The following is a 26,677-nucleotide window of genomic DNA, read 5'->3' as shown; positions in this document are numbered from 1 at the left end:
GTCCAAACGGCATAATTCCGAAACCGTAATTTTTGAAGCTTTTAAATCATGCAGAATTATTTTTTCAGAAAATAGTAACAGAGTTAGTGTCTTTAGCGAATTTGTTGAGACTTTATTGTAGTCATGAATATTAACCTGAGAAAATTCACCATGCATACTTCTTGGACGATATACCGTCAAAATTATTTTATCAAATGATGCGCTGTTTAACGTTTGTAAAACTCATCGAAGATACTAAGCCTCCGAAATTGGCGGTTTCAAAATGATGCTATCTTGACCTTAAATTACTGTTTTTAAACATTTGACCTATACATATAATTGGTCAATTGGATCGACAGCCACGATCTTGAGATACTATGTGATACTGAAACATCGCTTGAAACCAGCGGCGGTTCACGGAGAAAGATCCGGGAGGTCCAGGTCCTGCCGAAAATTTTCAACTTGTTAAGAAATTTTAAACTAGTTTTAATTTTAAAGTAGCAACCCCTCACTGCATACTCCCTCCGGGCCGGTATAATTGACAATTTTTGGAGTGATTGCATAACCTTTCTATATGAGAAAGGCAAAAATGAACCAAAGTCTAAAGAAGTCAATTTTTGTCAAACATCTCAATGTTTCATGCATTTCAACGTCATTTGGCATCAAAAATACAAATTTGATTTTAAAAAATTTTCATTTCAGTTTATATGGGAATTTGCTGTGTGATTGCACTCTTCAACTCGTAACTCCGGAACCGGAAGTCCAATCAATAAAAAAAATCAATAGCAGCCGATGGGAAGGTTGTACCTTTCATTTGAGACTAACTTTGTGCAAATCGGTTCAGCCATCTCTGAGAAACAGAGGTCACATTTTTTCCACATACACACATACACACACACACATACATACACACACAGACATTTTCCGATCTCGACGAACTGAGTCGATTGGCATATGACACTCGGCCCTCCGGGTCGGGATTAGATTGACGAATTTTAGAGTGAATGAGAAAGGCAAAAACATTTTTAGCAAATGTTTAAAGTTATGCATTTTTTTGGTGAGCAGTTCAATGTTTCATAGACATTAAATCAATTTTAACTTCGCTTCCTATTAAATAAAGACCCTTATTACAGTACATTTCTACAAAAACGAGCTCAATTTGAAAATAGATCTGAGGATTAAGATTGATTACTGAACTCTGGAATTTTCTATTGGAATGTTTTCAGGCAGGAATTTGATATTGATGCAATTGGACAACTGTGAAATCCAGACCAATAGATCAGTTACATATCAGGAGGACCCCATTCCGACAATTTATCAAAAGTCCTCATGATGTTTACAACAACAGGTTATCAATCTACGGATCAGATAATTGTTATTGTAATATTGAATTAAATCAGTCTGCATCAATAAATTTTCAACTTCAATCCAATTTTTTTTTGGGTGTGGTGGGAGGGGGTTTTGGGGTTGTATGGTGTTAAACCCCAAAACCTTCTCTTGGCTACGCCGTTGCTTGGAGTTATTTATTTCGCTTTTCATTTTCCGATATGTTTCAAATCGATCCGATGGTTATAAGTTAGAAAAATTCAGAAGGTTCGCACAAATTAACATTTTTGTACTGATAAGTTATCAATTTCCTTCCAGACAACTTGGAAGTGTTCGGTGATTATTTCTAGCTGTTGTAGATAGTAAAATGAAATGCAAAATTCGTTTTATCGAAATAATGTTTAGCTTATTTCAATGGATTATTACTATATTGAACAATAAATAGGCGACAAAGAGTAATCAACAAACAACAAGCTATAACTTTTAAAGTATTCAAAATAGATATTTAAATTCTTTAGTAAAGTTATTCGCAAAAGTAAGAGCTACAAATTTGCTGAAGACATCATTTCGATATAATCACTTCCAAGAAAATTTGTGAAAATATCTCACTCATAGGGGGATTAATCAGCAAAAGCATAATACCAAAAGAAAGGGCATATTGCCTCCATTAATTTCTTCGAAGATATTATTGACCTAAAATAAGCCGTTTTGGCGTTAATAATAGATTACATGTTTTTGGTCATATTTCTGGCAATGGGAAATGATAAAAATCTTTCGTCCGCATTTAATGTTAAATATCTCTTTTGATAATAGTCCGATTTCAACAATCTATAGCTTGTTCGAAAGGTATTTGTTAAAGCTGTCTAAAAACATATAAATTTGTAATCTATATTGTCAATTTCGGCAGATAATTTAAAAAAACTGCAAAAAACGCCATTTTTGCGCATTCAAACATTCATATCTTGGAAACTAAACATCAAAATCAAAAACAAATTAATAGCGTCCATACTGTTTTTTAGTTCTTTCATTTAAAATTGGTTTGGATAAGATCGGTTCAGCCATTGCTGAGAAACACGAATGAGAATTTGTCCGTTACATACACACACACACAGACATTGTCCCAGATCGTCGAGCTGAGTCGATTGGTATATAAGACTCGGCCCTCCGGGCCTCGGAAAAAATCTTGAAAGTTTGAGCGAATTCTATACATTTCTTTTATAAGAAATGTAAAAAGGTGAGGTTTAGGGAACTTAATCATGTGCAATTGTGATAGAACCTGATTTTATCGTTTTTGCAGATTTATCTTATAAAATATGCGTATACTTGTAACGTGACAGACAGAATCCTTGACCATATTCATTGAATGATACTCTTAATCTGTGTACGTCTGTTAAAATATAAGGGTTCCTTCCTACATTAGTACCAATGAGGATGACTTTGAGGCCGCGGTCAAATGACAGATTTGGCCAGACATTTCTTATTTGAACTGCCAGATTTAAAAAAAAAATTACAGATATGCACACTTTATTGTAGTGGTTTCCAGCTTGTAATCGCACGGGTGAGGGGAGGGTCGATATTTCGTATGATTATTGGCACTCCTATGCTTTCATGATGTTCTTGTGACGTGTGTCATGATGTTCTGGATGGTCGGTTATCAAGAAGGATATGCATCGTAGACTCGTGAAGCAATGCCATATTGTAGATACAGGGAAAGGTTGACGATGTTCTACAGTGAATGAGAGAGGAAAATGTATTGAACTAGGACATCAATAGTTTTCAAAAAGATGTAGATAAGAAAAATGTAGGGGTGGTCACGGCTGGCCAGGATGTCCCGGACTGGCACATAGGGTGATGAGATTTATCTTATGGTGCATAGAAAAATAAAACTATGTTTTCATAAGATTAATATGAAATACTACTACTTTTATGATTATCTTAGCGTTTTATAAGGTATTGCATATGCCAGTCATTTAACCCATTCATGCCCATGTTGTTTGTGGACAACAACGTTTTTAAACAGCTATAACTTTTGATTGAGGTAAGATTTGCTCACAAAAACAAGTAAGGCTCATTAATGTGATTATTGCCTTTCATTTGAGTATTAACATTTACAAGGATCAGCTCTAGAACTGAAGTTATTGCAATTAGTCTGATTGGATTCCGATGGAGCAGTGCTGCCAGAGACAATTTACGTTTACGACGGAACATGATTTGTTCATATATCTTCGTTATGGTACAATATTTTTGAAAACTGATATAACTACTCACTTTAGACTGTCGTTGGCTACGTTTTCCACGTAATTGGACTATTGTAATTATTCTAGGAGAATTGTATTGAGCATTAGAAGGTAAAAATTGACCAGCTTCTAGCACTGCCATGGAAGCACCTATCTTTATGAAAATAAGCTTTTCGTGTTTCTTGACCCAACCGTTTACAAGGAAAAATAGCTTTAAAACTCTACATGCACTTGAAAAAAGTTGGACATGAAAGGGTTAAGTTTCATACGAGAATCTTATAATTGTCGTAAACATACGAGAAGTGTATAATATTGTCTTATGAAAAATCAAAGATGCTTTATGGAAAATGAACTCATAGCTAATTACTTCGACAAAATAAATGCCGATAATCTTATGATTCACATGGATGCTACTCATGGCTAAAAAATGTACGATATTCTTATTTTTATTATAATTTGTTAATTTGACACGGCTCATAGCGGTAGCTCAACGGAACCGTGGATCTTTTATATGTTTTCAAATGTAAAAATAAAAATATAAGCAAATATTATTATAATACTGGATCACGCGCGCGCAACTTTTTATTGCGAGCGGAGACCTTCTTTCGCGGGGTTTGCTGGCAATCTGCATCTGGGGAGTCATTTAATTCTTTTTTGTTTTTCACGTCCAGGTCGAAGCCGGCTTGGTGTCCGCGATCAGATGTTTTTTCCCTGTTTCTTGCACTTATTGTTGACCAGCGTGAATCCGTCGCTGTTATTGTTATCCTTGCCAATATTGCTTACAATTGATTTTGCGGTACTGGATGCTTCTTTTGTGGTTATCATTATGGTCAGTGCAACTGCTGCCACAAATTTGGCCACCGTTTGTGGTTCAGGTATTGAAAATTCTGTTTTGGGTTGGTTTGCCGTAGATGAGTTGGCAACCGGTTGAGATGCGTCTTCTTCTGCATCTTCCGCGCAAGGTTGTCCATGATGAGCTGTCTGATTACAATACTTGCACGTAGGAGTTTGCCCCTGATGGGTGCATAGCGTAGTTTGCATAATTGTAGTTCCGTGAGTTTTGAGTTTTATTGTCAAGTAGGAGGGTATAGGCCTTTCAACCCGCATCCTCAATACAAAAACGCCGTTAGGAGTACCCGGGAAGAAGTTTCTCCAAGTATCAGGTGTAACGGATTCTACTTCTCCATATTGCGACATGCATTTTGCAATTGGCTCAGGAGGTACGAGGCGATAGATCATATAACCTTGCATCTATATAATCATTCTCAATATATACGGGAATTCCAACGTTGTCACTTTCAACCACGTGTTTTAAGTTGTTCTTCAAAACGAAACGCTCGGATTGTGCTAACGTGTTGAATGATATTAACACTGCACTAGGAGGATGATGATACTGAAGGTACAACACTTCCGTAAGTCTAAGTTGCATTTTTACCTTCAGAAAGTATTCCACTTCACTAAAACTCGATCGTTTTAAACAAAATTTAAAGTCAACGACCGCAGCGTTGGGTCGGAGTAGAGCTTTTTCGTCAACTTTACTCATGATGACAAGAATAGTCCGATGTTTCCTTTGTTCTCGAGACAATGCACACTAGATCGAGAGGCCTGTTGTTCACTTGGCTCGATTGTACGTCTGACTGCGGCAGAAGTAGAAAGTAGACTGACGATATTCTTATGAATATTGATATTTTTTTTTTGCCTGAGTGCACGTAAACATTGAATTAGGCAGCAGTGATGGCAAGAAGCTGATGTGGAGTTGGTGCTGATCAGAGCTGCCATTTATACAGATTTATCTGTATTATACAGATTTTTAAGCGCAGATACAGAACTGATACAGAATACAGGTTTAATACATATTTTCAGTACACACTTATACAGATTTTTCGAAATTTCAATTGACAACGTTATTGGCGGACCTTTCCTACATCCGTTTTCATTAGGAATAGCCTTTTTTTCAACAATTTATTGTTAAGTGATCCATAAAACTTTTTATATTAAAAAAAATCAAAATCTCCTGAGCCGGAAAATGTACAAATTACTTTAAAGCACTCATTTTAAACCCCTTTTTAATGTTTGAATTTATAGTAGACAATACTTAAAACTACAAGGGACAGCCATATGGGGTTGCATGAACTGTGGACGTAGGACTACACTACTTAGTGTGAAATATTTAATTTCTTTAGGCCGATTTCTTCACCCTCGCTTAACCATTAAGCCGGGCTTAAACGTACTGGTGAATCTGGTTTTAAAGTTAAGCGAGGGTGAAGAAATCGGCCCTTAGTGCATTTGGATAATAAATCAAGTATATTTCACTCATACCGTTCAAAGATAATCAATCAACATTCATTATGTTATATATTGAACCAAATTTTCTCGCTTATCAAACCATTTTATTTGTAGTAGATGAACGAATGCGTTTAAAATTATTTCATGTATGGAACAAGCTTTCTAGTTATATTTTGCCATTATTGTAACTTTAGTAAAGTAGACATTTAAATGTAGCGAATGCTAGATAGGCTGAGTGGAAATGAATCACGTGAAATCAATTAACGAAAATAATGAACCTTCGTTGCGCTTTCCGTCGATTCGCGTAAATTTGTTGCTAAGAAAGTTTTCATCTGTACGCAACGAAAGCACATTGTTATCATCGACGCATGCAACCGCGTATATTCATTGTACAGTTGTATAACGCTTGAATCATACAGCTGTGTAAGTGCATCGTATCCGTACATGAATGGAAGATACGTACCAAGCAAAATTAGTCAACGCTAGTGACGAAGGGGGGGGAGTGAAAGAGTCAACTAGTACCACGACGCTATGTTAACAGTGTTTGCATATGTAGCTCTGTACAAGAGATTTTGGGCACGTGTTTTATACGAATTTTATGCGTTCGTGATTGTATATAAAATGTGAGCTTGAAGTGAACACAGCACAAGGGAAAGCATGGTGTTTGATCGGACAAACTCTATCGCCTGTTGAACGGCACCGCGCGGTGTACCTCCAGAAAGCTCGCAACAACCAAATCTGTTCCTTAAATAGTCGATGATGACGTCATTCTTAGAAGCGTAGTGCGCTAGGTACCTAAATCTGTCATGCCAGACTTGGGAAACGCTACTTTCTGTGTACAAATGCGTGGTATTTTGACTATGTTATACATTATTTCATTTTTTATTGCCATGATATCAAAAATGTATGCGTGTATCCATTGGAATCTGTTGTTAGAAAACTTTCTGAGCGGTATGTGCAGAAATTCCGAAAATTTATCGTGAGATGGCTGAAATATAAGCGTTTTAAACCTGACCACTTTTCGTTACATGCCATTTTTTTTTAATTTGCAACGTGTACCCCCATTTCGAAAATAAAGACGTAGTCCTATGTCAAAACTTTTAAATGCGCTTAGATTATCAAAATTCGTTTTCTTTACTGAATACAGAGAAATACAGATTTTTTTATAACGAGGATGCAGATTTTCAACAAAATCATCTGGTAGCTCTGGTACTGATTGAACTTGACCCAGGTAACTGGCATCTCTATCTCTACATACAGGGTTTGACAATAGGCAACATCGTTTTTCCACCGATCGATGGGGGTCAGTTTGACAACGTCAAAATTGCTTAAAATGTCATCAACAAACAATAGTAGCAGTAAACAAAAGAAAACAATGAACACTTTAACTGATTTGATGTAAACTAAAGTGCTACTCGTTCGCATTTAAAATTAATTTCGTTCATTTTGTTACAAGCAAAGTTCTTATGTTGGCTACGAAAATGTGACGTCACGTCACCCTCTTGACTTGATCTGAAGCCAGAGATGCCAGATTTACAGACATGTCTGCAAATTCGCAGACTTAATATTAGCTGTAGATTTTTTCGATGACGCAGATATTTACAGATTTTTAGTTTGGTTGCAGATATTTACAGATTTTTGAAAATAAAAGCTTTTGGTTACACTAGTTTCAAATTACAGCTTTATCTACTTTAGGTTTATCCTCCATAAGCTATTTCTCTCTACTTATCTACTCTACTTATCTACGACAAACATATGATTACGGCTTAAAAGCCAACTGTCAAAATTTTCTTTGGAAGGAAATTCCGGACAAACCGTTACTCCCCGCATAAATATGTACCATATGTCAACCATTACATCAATTGTTTAAAAACCATTTTCAATATGGTTCGTTCAACAATAGATTAACCATTGCCTTGTATAATATCGAACATAACAAGACTTGTTAGTGTCGTTTTTCCATGCTCGACCATACAAACAACGGGTCGTTAAGAACAGTCACCATACCAAAATGTGTTGTTTTCCATACACATTTGGACAACATACCATTCAAGAACCACACAGATTATTAGGTAGAAAAAAAATTCTTCCCTTTCAACATTTCAATTCTATCGATTGATGAAGTTTTATTTTATTACACCCAAACTTCTGAAGAGAGCTTCGTTGACACTAAGTGGATTGTCGCTTTATCCAACTGAGCTATCGCCGTAATATTGTAAAACGGTGATTTTTGATCATGTTAAGCTACAGGTTTCTGGAGCAGCGTAAACAGATATATGAATAACAAAGACCACCAGAGCAATATTACCCTCTGGTACAAAAGTGAATTGTAGCGTACAAATCCGCAATATAAGATACACGGAAGATATTGGAAATGGTAATTTAAATGCATATGGCAGTATAATAGTTGAATTATAATGGTGGAATATATCAGTAGTATTCCCAATATGGTGAGTATTATATGAATAGTTTGGAAATGGTTCCAAAGATTTCTGGAATGGTATTTATTTATACGGGTCGCCAATCACAGATGTTAATAGTTAACAAAAGAGAAAAGTTTTCTCTTTAACTGCTAAGAACTGTGTTCAGCCAGTAACGGTTTTCTGAAATTTCCTTTCAAAGAGAATTTTGACAGTTGGCTTTTAAGCCGTAATCATATGTTTGTCGAGAAATGCACTATTTTCATTTAATATAACGCATCATTAACAAATCATTTTGGTCAAGAATAGTTTTCCTGGTAATTCCCAGACTTTTAAAATTATTAATTGAAAACATATTAAAAAAAAGTATATGGCATCTCTGATAGAATATGAGACTGTAATAAATGATAACACTAAAAACCGCTTTTCTTTACGCGGATGGCGCTTGTGCCTTTGGTTTAGTCACTTACAGGGACCGTACACATGCAAAGGATTAAATTTTCTTATGTCTGGCGAACGAAAAGGCAATCCTGTTAGAATGTTCTCTCAGTTGTATGTACCTACCTGGATCCTTAGCTGTTGTCATGTTTTTTCCTCTTTAGCGCATTATCCAGATTTGTGAATCGCTGCACTGCGAAGTCCTGCTAAAGCCCTACCGGTGAGGAACCCTTTCACAGTTATCGCTTCTCGGCCTAAAGGCTAAGATCAAAGTGTAGTATCTGTTCTTATCAGCTTAACATCTGATAGATCTCCCATAGGGAGACAACAAATGTTAAACTGATTTTTGTGAAAGGGCGGAACGGTTAGGGGCTTGCTCCACTTCCGCCACGGGTTGGCCCGGTATTGCAGTACTGCCGGGATCGGCCCACATTTATCTGGAAACTAACATGGTGGCATCGCATCGGTGGTCAATACAGGGTTGCCACTATTTTAAGAAGAAAATCGGCTGTTCAAGTGTTCAACTACTAGAACACGGCTCACAGAAACGAGACTTGCTACTCCGCGAATTGATAGTTTTTGGTGACGTCAGAGAAATCGTTGAGGATTTCTCGAATGTTGATGAGTGACAATATTTCCATATCAACTTTTGAATAGGGCTATAGATTGGTAAACAAACTTTTGTTTTGCTGATTTCTCTTGATTTGTTATATAAAGATGGTGTGTATTTTTCATGAAATTCAACTCAGTAGCGGAATAAAGCGCGAAATAACTGTTACAAAAATCTTATTTACCCTTTTGAAGAATTAATATTGATTTAAGCACTTACGGTGGGAAAAAATAATGTGCAACGGATTCTTGACGTAAACTGCGCCATAATTACACTAGACACAGTGGATAACACTAGTTTACAAGAAAAATGAAGCTTCAAGAAAAAGTATTTTTTAGACTAATTTTGGGTCGCTGAACACGAAAACAATTCATTTTTTTTGTTCAAAGAAGCGATTTTGTGATTTTCTCAAAAAACTCGTTTTTGAGCACTTTTTGTAGTTTTTAGTCAACAGTTCGTGTCAAAATCATTCAATTAATTTAGTCAATACGCAGATTGAAAGGTGCCGAGATGCCCTTTCCAAAATCATAATATGTGTCGATCATATGTAAAATTTTTAGTGCTGTAAGCGACCAATGTTTAAAAAAGTGCATTGTTGACCAGTTTTAAAAGTTACTCATTTTTAAATGATTTTTTTACCGAAAAAACAAATTTTATTTCGGATCTTTTAGAATCTAAGATGACAGATAATATGTTTACGTTAATTTTAAGCCTAATATCACTAACATCGGATGGAAAATGTTGATGCTATGGCACGTTGAGCGAAATGGAAATTTTATGATCATAGCGGACCCTGCCCTGGTGCGGCGGTTTAGAGGGTGTAGCACTGGTCTCATAAGCCAGTCGTAAAATATTCGAGTCCCTATCGGGAAGGAGTCTCAGTGGGATCATAGCACTAGTCACGTAATATTCTGTGAACTGAGAATCTACTGTGAACCCTGTTGAAGCAGAAGGCGAAAATTCCTTTGATTCGTAAAATACCCAGGTAACCAATACGCATGCAGAATGCGTCTTAACGGCTACCTGATAAACATTTAAGTCGTTTTAAATGTTATTTAAAAGTCGCTTTTGGCAAAATATACGGCTGCATAACAGCTGTGCCATAAAAATGCTACTTAACTGCTGTTGTGCTTTCAGAATGCTGCTTACTGGCAAGAAGTTGTTAAGCAGTTTTTCGAATGCTTAACAACAACTATGCATAAACAATGCTAATATATTGCAAGTAGCATCTGAAATGCAAATTATATGCTGTTTTACTGCATACATTAATGCTTGTTGGTTACCTGGGTATGTGCTCACCACAGACAAAACAAAACTTTTCCAACGATATTTCTGCATTTTAAAAAGAGCACTTAGTTATCCAAAACCATTCAAATGCCGCAGGATGGATGGATGCAAGCTCGAGAAGACAGTACCCAACACAAACAATAACTATCAAGTATAGAAGATTATTTCAGCCGAAAGTATGAATGTGTGAAAAATAAAAAGCCGTAATCATATGTTTGTCGAGATTTGATCTACGCATATTATTCATTTTCGGAAAGGGCACATCAATACCTTCCGAACTGTTTCGATCGGATTCTATTTGAACAAGATATTGACAAATAAGTGAAATAGTGCCCAAAACACATTTTTCGAAGAAATCCTGAAAATGCTTCTTTAAAAAAAAATGGACTTGGTTTTCGTATTCAGCGATCCAAAATTAACTGAGGAAACACCTTTCTTCTTAGCTTATCGCGATTATCTTAAAATTGTTAAAATCTGTCACATTAGTTTCTGAAAATATGAAAAAAAAAATTTCTGTAATAAAAAATAGAGCAAAAACAAAAAAGCGGAAGCAAAAGAAAAGCGTTTTTTTAAACTCGAACTTCTTTGAAAGAGAAATAGAGTATTATTTACGTATTCAGCGACCCAAAATTATTCTAGATAACACTTTTTCTCGTAACTTCATTTTTCTTGTAAACTACACACTTAATTTAAATTACTGGGTACAGTAAATTTTTACTGGGTTTTTGAACAGCAAACCGTTAGGTAATCAATTCAGTAAAACAATTCGGTTACCGAACTCTCCGCAATCCGTTCTGTCCAAACGTAAAAAAATACTGGTCAGTCAGTAGTTTCCTCTGAAAATGGCGATTTGACAGATTATTTGCAGTACCTGTTTTGTAAGTTTTTGACGAGGGTCGGTAATGTTGGTAGAATTTTGCCGAACAATCAGTCAGTTGTTTACTCGATAATGTTTATTAGGGCATCGCAAAAAAAAATTTTTTTTTGGATTCTCATTTTGACATTTGTCTCATTTTGTGACAAATGTCAAAGTAAGCTCAGATGCCAAATTTCACATCATTTGGACAATTTTAGACCCCCGCCCATTTCGCTTGAAATTTTTTGAAATTGGTGCTATGGGAAAATATGGAGGAAAAATACATTAAATGCTTTAACTTTTGAAGTAGCAATCAGAAAATTACAATTTATACCTCTTTTCAAAGGAAATAATCTTAGTATTTGAATGGAGATATTTTTGTCTCTAGGAAAACACGGGAAAGTGGGGTGCTGGGTCATTTTGGCCCAAAAATTCCCTATTTTTAATGATTTTTCTGCTCCGTGGTGCAAATCAAACATATTTTGTAGTTTTTCTAATGTGAAAAAATCTCAAAAATCGATCAGGGCCTTTTGACCTTTATCCGAATACGAGAAGTTGGGGTTATATCCCCTTTTGTCATTCATATTAAACTTCATCATTTTCTCGTGTATATAGCTCTATTATTCATCACTCAATTTTCATAAACTATACCTTGTTGAACGTGGAAAATTCTTAGGATTATAACAAAAATAGATTCGTGACCGGTAAAATTCAGGAACATCAAATTATTTGACATTTCACATTTTTATCATAAAATCGCACATATTAACTTCATTTAACAACAAAATTCTTATTTAATTTACTATTTTTAGTGTAAAATATGCTTGGGGATCACATGAGAAAAGTTTCATTCCTGGAAAAATAGGGGAAGTTGAGGTATTAGGACAAATAATGAAAAAAATGAGATTTGTAGAGTAAATATCAAAAAGTTTGATGTTTTTGAATTTTACCTTTAACGTTTTTATTTTTGTTTTATTCCTCAGAATTTTACACGTTCAACAAGTTACATTTTAGGAAAATTGATTGAAGAATAATAAAGATATATGCATGAGAAAATGATAAAATTTAATATGAATGACAAAAAGCCCTATAACCCCAACTTCTCGTATTCGGACTGAGGTCAAAAGGGTTTCGATCGATTTCTGATATTTTTTCACATTACAAAAACTACAAAATATGTATGATTTGCATCACGGAGCAGAAAAATCATTAAAAATATGGGATTTTGGGTTCAAAATGACCCAGTACCCAACTTTCCTGTATTTTTCTAGAAACAAAGATATCTCTATTCAAATACTAAAATTATTTCCTTTCAAAAGATGTATAAGTTGTAATTTTCTGATTGCTACTTTAAAAGTTATAGTGACCAATTTCAAAAAATTTCAAGCGAAATGGGCGGGGGTCTAAAATTGTCCAAATGATGTGAAATTTGGCATCTGACCTTACTTTGACATTTGTCACAATATGAAAGGGGGGGGGGGGGCTTTGAGAATCAAAAAAAAAAAAATTTTGCAATGCCCTAATGTTTATGTACCGAAAAAAACAGAAGTGCTGATAAATTCAGTGAAAAATATTGCGGGTTTCAGTAAATTATTCGAAAAATTACTCGTTAAATCGTTAAAAAATGAAAACTTTGCCGCAATTTTTTAAATAATTTGCTGACAGCTCCGTAAAAATATCACTTTACTGTGGTAGTCGTCAAAAAAAATTACCGAACAACTTTTGGCTGTCTTAGTGTGTAGTGTAATCTTATTTAAGACCAAAAGAGATATGTGAAAAATAGAGCAATTTTCACTCGATGCTTAATAACATAACCAGTTTTTGTCGGATTTTCGTGATCTTAGGCTTAAAATTCACGTGAGAAGTTTGTCTGTCATATAAGACTTTAAAAGATTTTTTTTGCTGATATATTTTTTTTTATGAAAAATCAACTAAAAATTAGTAATTTTACCAAACGCTACTTTTTTCGACTTTGGTTGCTCTTAACCCTAAATTTTTGATATTTTATCCTAACATGCTATACATTTTTGGGATGGACACATCAATACCTTTCGAATGATGAGTCGTTTGTGTTAATCGGAAGACTTGTTCCTGAGAAATTGACCAGAAACCGCAAAAAGCGCTCAAAAACACCTTTTTCAAAAAATCACAAAAACGGTTCTTTGGAAAAGAAAATGGATAGGATTTTCGTGCTCAGCGACCCAAAATTGACTTAGAAAACACCTTTTTTCTTAACTTCATGTAATTAACCCAAAATTTGTAAACTAGTGTAATCAGTGATTATTAGCGAAAATTGGGAATTTTGCTACATGCCATATAAAACATATCTAACCGTAATTTTCTGTTCCCAGCAAAGGTTTTGGGCATCGATATAGCTTTCTTGTGATCTATCAGGTGCCGATCATTCGTTAGCAGTAAACAATATATGGTCGGTGTTACGTCAGAGCGGACTAAGTCGCAAAACATCAAAAAATGAGATAATTATAGCAATGGATACAGAATTTTGTCAGCTACATTCGACTCTTGCCAGATTTGAAATATGTAACAATGAACAAGAATTACGGCAAAAATTAATTTCCAATCATAATGTAAAGGATGCTGCGATTCAAACTTTGAACTCGTTTTTCTCAAAATCAAACTGTATTGTCCGGTGCAATATAAGCGGATAAGCTATGAATAATACACACGGCTCTAAAGAAGGCGAGGGGTATATTTGTACCCCCGTGCAACGTTCTAGGGTTAACTTAAAATGTGCTGCTTAGATTTATAATGACTCCGAGGACCTTGTGTTTGAGTAGATCTTTGCCCATGATGATAAAAAGTTTGATTTAAATTTTTCGTAATTTCACAAATTCCAAAACAAGCGCTTTATATCGGGTATTTCCCCGACAGCATCGACAAGTCCGATGGAAGCTTTATTATTCAGAATTTTCGGGTAGGCCTGCATCATTGCGCTTATCCGCTTGGCGATAACGTCCGTGCAGGTTCGAAAAAAAAATCAAGTAAGTCACTTAGTCCGGTCTGACTTAACACCGACCATATGAACTTCATCTAATTGTTTTCGACGACGATTTCCATGACGCCCACCCGTCAAATGTTTACACTCTAACGAGCTAGTCTAGTATATGTAAGCCGTGAACTAGAAATGTCTGGCAAAATCTGTCACATGACAGTAACCTCACCTCACCTCACAGTAACAGAAATTTTGCGTACATTTTGGTTTGTGTGTAACAACTTCTATAATTTAAGAATCTGTAACAATAAGAGATTGGTCTTTTTGCTGCAAGCTTAAAAATGCTTTGGTTGTTTCAAAAAAAACTGGCATAATGGTAACCCCGCTGGGGTGTAACGTAGAATTCAGAATATATGGGAAAATCTGGCAAAATGCCTGGCTTGAACGAATGTCTGTTCAGTTGGAAAAAATCTGGAAGATTCCAGGTAAATCTGGAATATTATCAACGCAGGGCCAATACCCCAATGAAAAATATGTATAACAAAAATGATTTTTTAACACAACCTTGTTAATGTTTGGGTGCAAAATCCGGTAGACAGAAAAGTTTATTCAACTCCCGGTACAGATTTAATTGTGGCAACACTGGTGTCAACCTTGCCTTCTGCACAATTTTCGTTTTTAGATAAATGTGGGCCGATCCCGGCGGTACTGCAATACCGGGCCAACCCGCGGCGGAAGTGGAGCAAGCCCCTAACCGTTCCGCCCTTTTACAAAAATCAGTTTAACATTTGTTGTCTCCCTATGGGAGATCTATCAGACGTTAAGCTGATAAGAACAGATACTACACTTTGATCTTAGCCTTTAGGCCGAGAAGCGATAACCAGGAAGGGGTTTTCCACCGGTAGGGCTTTAGCAGGACTTTGCAGTGTAGCGATTCACAAATGTGGATAATACGCTGAAGGGGCTGAAGGGGAAAAACATAACAACAGCTTTAGCAGGACTTTGCTAAGGTAGGTAAATATATACCTACAACTGAGAGAACATTCTAACAGGATTGCTTGTTGTTCGCCAGACATAAGAAAAATTAATCCTTTGCACCTCCCTGAGTTGCTAAACCAAAGGCACAAGCACCTTCCGCGTAAAAAAGCGGTTTTTGATATTATTTATTAGTCTCATATTCTAAATACATACCTACATTTTCTTTCAGTAAAATCATAAACGAGCTAATTTCTGAAATCGCCTTTGTTTATGCAAACTGTGAAGAGAGCGTCCATGAATCTGTTATGTAATTATATAACTGATTACATAAATTATCTCAAATATTGCAACTAATTACTGAGAAATACATCTTTTAATCTAAAATCGTTATCTATAACACGATAGTACGTAATTCATGAACTTCCCATGGAACGGTACAAAAGTCGTCATGATTCAGTAGGTCTCAGTCAAGAAACGTTTTCTTGTTTTGCTTTCCTCATTTGTGCATTGAGTTTGTGTTTGTTTTGCCGATCTATGCATCGTCTAGCTAAAGACGTTTCGATTCAGAGCTCAGCTGGTGACCGGGACCACAGTAACGCACATCTACATGGTAGCGTTGCAAGGCGGGTAGAACGTCATTCGCTCGAGCACGTGTTTCTGTTTGTCGGGCGGTATTGGTATAGGGCAAAATATATGAACACATTACGCGCGCTTGTTCGCCAGAAAATCGCTCTTGTTCTGTTTTATTTTGGTATTAGGTATTAGGGTAAAGTGCCTGTTTTCACCACATTATGGAGAGTGCCTCACTATCAATAGCTTTCCTTCGTTGCTAAGAGCCAATATAATAAATGCCCTGAAAAGCGTGAAATGATCGTGTTTGAACGCACTGAAAACTCCAATCGAGTGCCCCCATTGTCGCCCTACCGTTTGATCTAATGCGTTGAACAAAGAACATAAATAGGCTCATTACCCTACATCATTTTTTCTTGATTCAGTAGTGGTTAAACCATTGAAAAGTTCTGTAATTCAACTACTGACATTTTAAAAACTTATTGAGAAATTTATAGAAAAGTACGTTGAAATTCACGGAAAGAGAGGCTGTGAATTGTTGACTTCAAGAAAAAATTGTTTTTCAAGGGACTTGTTAAAGTTAAAGTTGTTGTTGTTAAAGGATGTTTTAGTAATTAACTAGTAATGGAGAATAATGGAATTAGTAAGATTTTCTACAGTATTTTACAACCAATTTTTTACTGGATGATGTTTTGATTGTTTCTGCGTTATAACATCACGAAAAATGCATAATTTTTAATTTCTCATAACATTATAATTTTATCTCAGATTGTATGCAAAATAATTCATGTACATATTTATAGTATCGAATTTTATATCGTGTGGTTTATTAAAACGTTTTCAAGTTGTTTCGTATACAGGAAATTATACCAACGCGATATTTATATATATTATTTGAGTATTTGATTTTTATTTTATTTTTTTTACGGATTTTATTTGTTTTGAGTGTTGGACTAATTTTAAATAAATGATCATTTCATTTTAATCATTTATTTTATGAAGTGTTATTTTTATACCTTTTGTTCATTGTCGGTTCTCATGGTAAAGAGTGACAAGTCTGACTTTTCCGTGAGACATTTTGGTAGACTTAAGCGATTCGCAATAACTCTACCCATGCTCGACCCCTACCAGCAGAAGACAAAATATTAGTTCGTAAAATCTCAAGCCTATTTCTAATAATTTTGCCACTTCTAGTTTACCTGTATGTATATTTCATTTGCCTTAATCTCACTATTCGTTTTGTTTCATTCATTCTGTCTATGTTATTTTATTTCCTGAGTGATTCTATGAGAAACCGGCCGACCACAAATTACGACCATCGTCGATTCGAACGACACTTTGAAGTTGTGTTTGGTTTATGAGTTTCCATTATTTTCTCTGACAATTGCAATAATTTGATACAATAGCAATTTTTCAAAAGGGCGTAAACATTGCTTTGCTACGTGCATTAATTTCAATTTTTTTTTGTTCGATTACTGTATTTTATATAGCAAAACTTTCTGAGAACGAGTTTCAGAGACTGAATATTTATGCACGAAAAAAATATCACTGAAAAAAATATTTCATTTACCACAAAAACAAAAATTTGCGTTAAAAATTTGCAAAAAACCTTTTTTTTCTATTTTTTTGATATTTTAGAAACAAAAACTTATAGAGAAAAGAAATATTTTGAATGTTTGTTTATCGTTTTAAAGACGTAAAAGAAACTTTTTAAGTGTATTTGGATCATGGAGAAGCTTTCAATAAAAAAGTTTTCCCAACAACAACTTTTGACATATTTTTATAATTCATAATATCTGCAGTTAAAAATACAATTTTCTTTTTAAATAAGATCGAACTATTTAGTAGGGTGTCCCAAAATGACATCATGTAAAAAATCATCGGGCTCACTTCTTAAATGAAAGGTTAGGGTATCAGGACCACATTCTTCTTCGGAATGAATTTGCTAAAACGCTCCCTACTGGTGGCGAATTTTGATTTTTGGAAAAATGGGCCAATTTTGGGTAAAATTTCAAATTCATGCTTGTTGAAGTGCTTCTGAACTGTTTTACCGTGGGTATACACATTCTTCAACAAAATTACGCCCCTTTATTCGGCTCAACTATTTGAGGTGTACTCTATACTTTTAAAAAATTTGTAGATACCCAGTTTTGAAGAAAAACTAATGAAAAACACCAAAAATTACACTTTTTACTAAGTTTTAATGGCTCAGCCGCTCTTATGCTTCAAAATTTGTACAAACTAACTAACCAAACTTTTCCATTTTGATCTCCAGAAAAATAAAAAAATGCTGAAGAAAATCTAAGACAGTTCAGAAGCACTTCAACAAGCATGAATTTGAAATTTTACCCAAAATCGGCCCATTTTTCGAATAATCAAAATTCGCCACCAGTAGGGAGCGTTTTAGCAAATTCACTCCGAAGAAGAAAGTGGTCCTGATACCTTAACGTTTCATTTAAGAAGTGAGCCCGATGACGTTTTTAAGATGATGTCATTTTGGGACACCCTACTATTTAGTTTAATCATAAGACCCTATGGTTGAATAGTATTTTGTTTGTATTCGTATAGCTTTCAAATGGTTTATAATATCACGTTGATGTCAAAGAGAAAGTTACAGGAAATGTTATGGGACTTTTGAAAAACTTATTATTGTTGATGGAGAAACGCGAATAACTTCTAAAAAGGTCGTAAGAAAACAAAAGAATTATGTTGTTAAAACAAAATTTGAAATATCTCGAAAACTACTAAATTTCAGATTTTTTTTGTTATTAGCAAAATAGCGTTTAGAATCATATTTAAAAAGAAAATTGTATTTTTGACGGAAAAAATTATGAATCATAAAAATATGTCAAAGTTGCTAGGAAAATTTGTTTTTTATTGAATGCTTCTCCATGATCCAGATACACTGAAAAAGTTTCTTTTACGTCTTTAAAAAGATAAACATTAGATTTTTGACAATTTATAATTGGGCAGCGCGAATAACTTTTAAAAAGAGCATAATCACACAAATTAACTGTTTTTGTTGGTACAAATTTCCAAATATCTCGAAAACTATCGCATTTTGGAAGATTTTTGTTAAATGCATTTTGATTTAAAACGAGACTTAGAATTATATGCTGTAATAAAATTATAGTTTTGTATGTCAATTAGTATGAAATTTAAAAACATGTATAGTTATTGCTAGAAAAACTGTTTTACCGATAAGTTCTCCATCATACAATCACATTCAGAATGTTTCTTTTCTCTTGAGGTTTTTATTGACAAAATGTAAAGAAATGGAAAAAAATGAATTCTTTTACAATTTAAATTTTTAACACAAATTTTTGTTTTTGTGAAAAATGACAACATTTTTTTCAGTGTATATTTTTTCGTACATAAATATTTATTCTCTGAAACTTGCTCTCAGAAAGTTTTGCTGTATAAAATACAGTAATCGATCAGAAAAAGTTTGAAATATTTGCACGTAGAAATGTTTACACCCTTTTAAAAAATTGCTCTTGAGTCAAAATAATCTTACTGATTGTGGAAAATGTTTAGTCTTCCATGCCGATGAAATGGGTAAAGTTTCATAGGAATCTAAGGTGGTCGGTCAGGATAGTAATTATTTTCGGACGGATCTTCGTGGAATTCCCTTCCTTCTTCCATCGTATAAAGGACTCTTCATGCTCATCAACATACAAACACTTAAAGATCGCCGCGAATCTTCCATGTTGCACATAATCAACGACATTATTTCGCAATGTGTACAATCGTTTTGATGCGGAGTTCAAATGAAATTTTGTGTACCTAGCCATCATTTAAGAACTTGTAAATTATTTCAAGAACAACCTTTTAGGACAAACTGTGTTAAAAATAACCCAGTCGATACAATGATGTGCCATAATAATGATAAGCGTGAAATATTTACCCTCTACATTTGTAGAAATAAACTTAAATTGCCTCTTAATCGTAGAAATAATGTATGGTATATACGAAAATATTTTGTAATACATACCATTAAATGTAGTCTACATATGCTTGAAGATTAAATTAATATACGTTTGAAGGAAGTAGTGACTATTAAAATGCACTGTAATAACTCAGGTTGGGCAGAATGCACACTGATATCATCATTTCTTTCGTCGAACCATTAAATGAGAATAGATTAGGAAATGATATTTAATGTACTTGACAGCTGCTTTGGATAATGAATATATTTAGCCAAAAAAATTGAGCTACTTAGTGGAATGTTACAATTAACCCTAAAGACAGATACCATCCGTTTAATTACACTATAATAATAACAAAAAAAAATTGCATTTCAACATCAAAGCAGAAGTGACTAATGACTTTAATAGTGATTTAAGAATAGTATCATTGCACTGCTCGGTAGATTAAAATTGCGTTTTCCGGTGGTGTAAAATGGTCCAATAAAATTACTAAAATAATTAATTTTGAATATCTCATTTGAATTCAAATAACGTTTAGTCACAAACGATTCAATTCTATTTATTTATAAACAAGCTGAAAAGGAAATTAATTTTGACATTATCGGTACAGTTTTGCCCGAAACCAAAACCGCCTGACACACAAAACCACGTGCTCGAGTGAAGGACGTCTAACGCGCCTAGCAACTCTACCATGTGCTCTCACCGCGTCGGAAGAGCACGAAATCGAAACGTCTTTCGGTAGACTATACATACCTACACTTCTATGGGCAAGACAAAACAAACACAAACTCAATGCACAAGGGAGGCAAGCAAAACAAGATAACGACACTTGGCTGAGACACACCGAACCACGATGACTTTTGTACGGTTCTGTGTCATGTCATTGAATTACGTATTATCGTGTAATAATTGTATGATGTTAAATTTGAAGATAAATTAACAGTAATTAGAAGTAATTTTTGAAACAATTCGAATCAACGGTTTATAATTATATAAACGCATTTATGGACGTTCCCTATCACTAGACGCATAAAAGCGATTTTCAAATTATTTCGCCGCGAAAATAGTATATGTACTGTACATAAAGACCGGCGGGTGTACAGAGAAGACACATCTGCTATATGTGATGTGGTTGTTAATGTTAGCTGCTTTAATTAGGTTGTTTCATTAATTGCCCAGGGCGAAGACCTGAAGTAAACATTTTCTCCTGTTGCAGAGTCAGTTCTCGAGTAGTGTAAAACGGGGGAGCATTGATTGTTTTTCAAAAGTTTTGCGAGTAACTTTTTTGGATTCAAGGAAATGTGGTTGTTTGCATTTATTAAATGCCCATACATTAAAAACGTTCGAATTGTTTGGCGATTTTGTTTTTTTACATGAGAATGAATAATTTTTATAAATTTTTAATCTTTATGGTTTTTTGATTATTAAAATTATTGGAAATTATTGCAAATTAATTACCAATAATTGTTACGCCCCTCGAAAAAAAAATTGTTTGTAAGGATCCTATGTACTTTCAGATAACTTTACCAGGAAAATAATCGAAAATAGTTAACAACAAAAATCTCTCATTTCCAATGGGATATTTGTCAAAAATATTTACGGTTTCTAAAGCCCAGTTCAGTTACAGTGGCTTAATTTCATAAAGATACAAGAAATTGATTGAACTGATCGAAAAAATAAGAAGAAAGCTGTCATTTTTAATTTTAATTTGTGTTCATAGAAAGACTATTAAATGACAAATAAATATTTGCCATGGATGCCGAACATGTTAGACGCTACATGATTTTTTATTTCGATGAATTTCGTGGGCATCATTTTATCGTACCTCGGTGATCGAAGATACCCCATTTTACGATAACATATGATTAGAGCGTAAAAGCCAATTATTCAGTGACTAACCTTTCGTCTCGTACTTTCCATCAAACTGTGTTTTCACAGTTTACTTGTCATTTGTTACTCGAGAATTATTTTCCCTTCCCGTTATTTAGTGCCTATTTTCAAGCAATTTTCATGAATATTTCGAGAGTATTTTGATAAATAATTTATATTAGTAACAAGTGTTCTCATTATACTGTAGGTATATATTATTACAGATTCCAAAGCATTTGAAAAATTTATTGCTAGCTCTGAAATGAGTAATCAAAATACTACCTTAATCTGCTACCCATTCGCTAATACATCGCTAGCGCAGAATGTTCGCCCGATTAGGGGTGCTTTGGGTATTGCCTCGTTCCGGCAAGACTGTGCTTCACAGGATCATTTCTGTAGGCAAGTTTTCACCACAAGTTTTTTCCGAAAGGAAAAGATTTCCCACCCACGATGATGAGACATAGTGGCTAGTCTGGAGCGTGAAAATTGGTCCGATTGTGTTTGATCAGTAATGATTGAACCGTGGACTGCTGATGATCGTGCTCTCTTGCAATGGCTGGCCGCGGTCTGAGTGGTGTTTTTGTTTCATTATAATTTTCAAAAAGTTCCTGAACCACAGCAGAAAAGTATAAAGGGCGTAATTTTGCTTTTTTACTGTCTTGTTAATCTGAGGATGTACAGCTTTACCAGAGACTAACTGACACGGAGGACTCAAGGATTTCCCATGGTTCAAGTAGTACTAGCACGGTCCCCCGAAATGTCAAAGAAAGTTCGGTACTCAGCACTCATTCCCTTACGTTATCATAGTATGCCGTTGATATAGGCAATGTCTTCGCGTGACTATAGTAACATTAAACAATAATAAAGAGGTCAGGCAAGTAAAAATTTTCTGCACCAAATGCTTCACATATTGTCAGGATCAAATACAGAAGAATATTAATTTTGAACTTCATTTTAGCCGACGAAGCGGTGTTTCTTAATTAGTGAAAAATTTTACACGGTGAATGCAGTATCGATTTTATACATGGGCGCTCTTAGCGATGGCCAGGGACCCCGCTCTAAGGACGACACTATTCATACTGAAACTTGTAATCGGTGGCCAAAACTTCCGCAATTAAGCTGTGCCGGAAGCAGAACAAAAAGCTTTCAAACTGACAATTAAATCTTTTACTCGAAAGCCACTTACGGATGACAGATGACAGCAAAAGAGATTATAACTACTAGAGGGAGCAAAGCGCTACTGTCTCAATGTATTCACGGACAGAAACATGGAGTCTCGCTCTAACATATTGTATCCCATTAGTTTTACATGTGTGTACCCGGGACAATATGTGTCTAGCATATGTAAGAGCGAGATGATAAATTATCAGTGTTAACAGCGACATGGGACCTCTAGTAGTTATAATCTCTTTTGACACAGCTCTTCATCATATTTGGACCATATTATAGAGAAATCTATAAGGACAAATTCCTCTGAAAGTAACTTTTGCTAGGCCTGACACCTTTATGACCGGTGAAGCATTTCCCACTATATCCGGACTGTTCTAAATGGACTGGTGCAGAACCCACAATATTGTTTTTGTATTAAAATGGGTAAACCAACCAAAGAAATATATTTACATTTCCCAATATCAAATTCATGATGACAATTCTGCATCATTGTATATTTCGTTCATTCAACAATATACTAGACCTTAACTTAAGAACATTATTGAGACTCAAAATACAATCAGCCCTTTTTAACGAAGACAGATTGCCTTTAAAGATGTATATAAGTTGGATAGAGCGGTTTGCGGAGAGTTCGGTAACCAAATTGCTTTAATGAATTGGTTACAGAACGGTTTGCTGTTCAAAACTCCAGCAAAATTTTACTGTACCCAGTAATTCAAATTCAGTATGTATGAAGATACTTTAGGCACGAGTCACAGCAGATCCATACAATTTCTGCTTCAACCTTTTTCGCTTGTTTGTCTTCTTTGATTACTGGGTGGTTCCTCAAAACCACAGGCTCCACAAACGTCTGCAGTGATAACGATGACCAACACGCTAACGATTCTAATTGGAATTACTGCTACCCCACCGGAGACGAATGCGCGACACTTCAAATACCACAAAACTGCCACTTTATGGAAAAAATGAAGGCGAAAACTCTTGATTACTTAATTAATCCGCTTGATAAAACGTCGTCGTATTCCTTTGAAAACAGAGGAATGAGAATTAAGACGCAAAATAGGATAAGTTCGTCATACGGTTGACTTCGACTTCGGTTCGTTCGAAAACAACGGAGATTTTTCAGTACTTTAACTGCTACTCTCAGGAATTCGTTGCGTCAGTAATAAACAATAACTCTAAATACCATCGAACACTAGATTAAAACAGCCCCCTGGCAACCCTATACCATCATATGGAGTTTGACAGCGACCGGCATATATGGGGCGTTATAGCTATAAAGCCCCAAACAAAGAATTATGTTCGGCACTATGCTCGATATTCAAGCATGCCACACGACGTTTTGCATCTTGTGGGATGATTTAATATCATATCATTCAGAAAATCGACATTTTGTAACTAAATACAGCTTCTAATCATTCGGTTCAAAATCAATGTTTGCCTTTCATGGCAGTGATGCTGGCTGTACAGAGACGTCGTCCTTGACAGGAGGCTGGATTAAAATTATTAAAAGCTTGTTGTGCCAAGGACTGAGTGAGGCGAGTGAAGTGACATATCGAGGGACCAAAGTAACTCATTCTATTACACTGTAAACCATAAGTTTTCAGGGATTTCTTCGGGAGTTGGGAGTCTCGATAAGTCTCTGGCTTTACCACTATTTTTCAAAGCAAATCAGGCAGATCAATAAAAAAATGTCAGGCAAAATCTGTCAGTTGGCATCGACCTCAAAGTCAATTTGACATATAGATCGATTTTTTTTAAATTTGGGAAAATTTGACCAAAGAGATTTCTGCTGTGCATTTTAATTAACAAAAAACAATTTGTTTTTCACCCTCGGTGCCGTAATTCTGACAGTGAATCATCAACCATTAGGCGCAGCGTTCCTGGGAGGACGGTTTCCCACGTGATGCCAACAAGAGACTATTAGTTGCTTTGTTTGATCTGCCGGCTTTTGAGACTACTTCCCCACGTGTACCGGCATTCCGCCGGAAGTTGTGAAGGCGACACGGAGATTTTTCTATGTTATTTTGATTATATTGTTTTCGGGAGAACTGCGTATGCATTGGTAATTTCGTTAGTACTGATATAACTTCCAATATAGGTTTATATACATTCACCCAGCCAAATCATACAGCGAGATTCATAAGAATTATCTTATGATATATAGAAAAACATCAAAACTACACCAAAAAGCTCGGCCGTAATACCTTTACGGTAATAAGAAAAAAATGCTCTAATAGCAAGACGTTTCATGCTAAAACGGTCACAACAAAAAATTCTTCAAACGGCAATACCAACACATTCAAATCTTCTCTGCGTCGCACTCATGTTTCATCAATTCTTATTCAATAAATATTATCGCGTCGGATTGTCTGGAAGTGTGTAGCACTTCGCTTGTCATTGTATTGCGCATCAAGTGAAGTGAACACTATGTGGACAAAGACGAGATTCGATTTTCTCTACACGACACATTCCGTATTTGAAGATCGGCTCACACTCGGCTAGCTTCAAAGCACAGTCAGAAAAAAACGACTCGGAATAGTGGTGGGGTATTTCGGCTGGTGTTAAATCGAAATTTCTTTTCTATCACGGACGTTAACAGCAAGGTAGCGACCGCATAAAACATGAACAGTCCTTCCCGTCATGTACGGGAAGCAAGACCTATGGTTTGGATCCACGTATCCGATCCGAGGGTCCGGATCCAGACACTTGTCTGGATCTAAGCACCAGGTCTGGGTCTGGTTCAGGTCCGAACTTGGTAAGGGGAAAAGGGGATAGGCTAGATCCGGGCACTGGTCCGGATCCGGATGCTGGTCCAAATCCGGGTACTGGTTCGGATCTGGGCACGTGTCTGGATCCGGCAGACCCCAGTCCAGATCTGGCAGCTAGGCCGGAGTTTGGTCAGAGATCCGCCAGGATTCCGGTTGGTTTGACTCGGTACTAATACTATCATAGCAATCGACCAAATTATCCTACATCCGAACAGAGCCGAGGTTGACACATACTGAAAAAGTGTTTGATTGTGTGATGCGCATACATGAACAGCAACCGAAATTCGTCATTCCACCCTTTACTACCGTTGCGGGAATATGAGTTTAATATCGCAATGCGCAATTGCTTGGTCTGTTACCGAAAACACAATAGAATCTTACCCAAAAGTAATAGAAACATACCCGTCGGATTTTGGGTGATGTTTTCATAAGATGATTTATGAAAAAATACGACTTTATTGGGTATCCTGCATAAATATGTACCATATGCCAACCATTGTATCAAACGTCGAAAAACCATTTCCAATATGGTTCGTTCAACAATAGATTAACCATTGCCTGGTATAATATCGAACATAACCAGTGTCATTTTTCCATGCTCGACCATACCAACAATGGGTAGTTAAGAACAGTCACCATACCAAAATATGCGATTTTCCATATACATTTTGTCAACATACCATTCAAGAACTATACAGATTATGGTGGCATACATATTTTATATCTAGCGATGTATAAAATATTGGCGCAGAAAAAAAATGTCTTTCCTTTCACATTTCAATTCTATCGATTGATGAAATTTCGTTTTGTTTCCCGCAATCTTCTGATGAGAGCTTGGGTTGAGGACTAACTGGACTGTCGCTTCATCCAACTGAGCTATCGCCGTAATATTGCAGAACGAGGATTTTTGATCATGTTAACCTACAGGTTTTTGGAGCAGCGTGAACAGATATGCGAATAACAAGCACCACCAGAGCAATATTAACCTCTAGCGCAAA

The 26,677-nt window shown here is 35.5% G+C and overlaps 1 protein-coding gene and 3 non-coding genes across 5 annotated transcripts in view; 3 read left to right on the top strand and 1 right to left on the bottom strand.

Moving 5' to 3' along the window:
* The window catches only part of LOC131692429 (peroxidasin), a 466,662-nt gene that overhangs the window by 307,081 nt on the left and 132,904 nt on the right, over positions 1 to 26,677 (top strand). The window lies entirely within an intron of this gene.
* LOC131694405 (U2 spliceosomal RNA) lies at positions 8,928 to 9,122 on the top strand. The gene has a single exon (XR_009306501.1). It is a non-coding gene; the product is annotated as a U2 spliceosomal RNA (small nuclear RNA).
* LOC131694411 (U2 spliceosomal RNA) lies at positions 15,076 to 15,270 on the bottom strand. Its single transcript, XR_009306506.1, has one exon. It is a non-coding gene; the product is annotated as a U2 spliceosomal RNA (small nuclear RNA).
* On the top strand, positions 22,107 to 22,314 carry LOC131694419 (small nucleolar RNA U3). Its single transcript, XR_009306512.1, has one exon. It is a non-coding gene; the product is annotated as a small nucleolar RNA U3 (small nucleolar RNA).

The sequence above is a fragment of the Topomyia yanbarensis genome, chromosome 3 (assembly GCF_030247195.1).
Source record: "Topomyia yanbarensis strain Yona2022 chromosome 3, ASM3024719v1, whole genome shotgun sequence".
Lineage (NCBI taxonomy): Eukaryota > Metazoa > Arthropoda > Insecta > Diptera > Culicidae > Topomyia > Topomyia yanbarensis.
The sequence above is the reverse complement of the archived record's forward strand: the minus strand, read 5'-3'. Positions and strand labels throughout refer to the sequence as shown.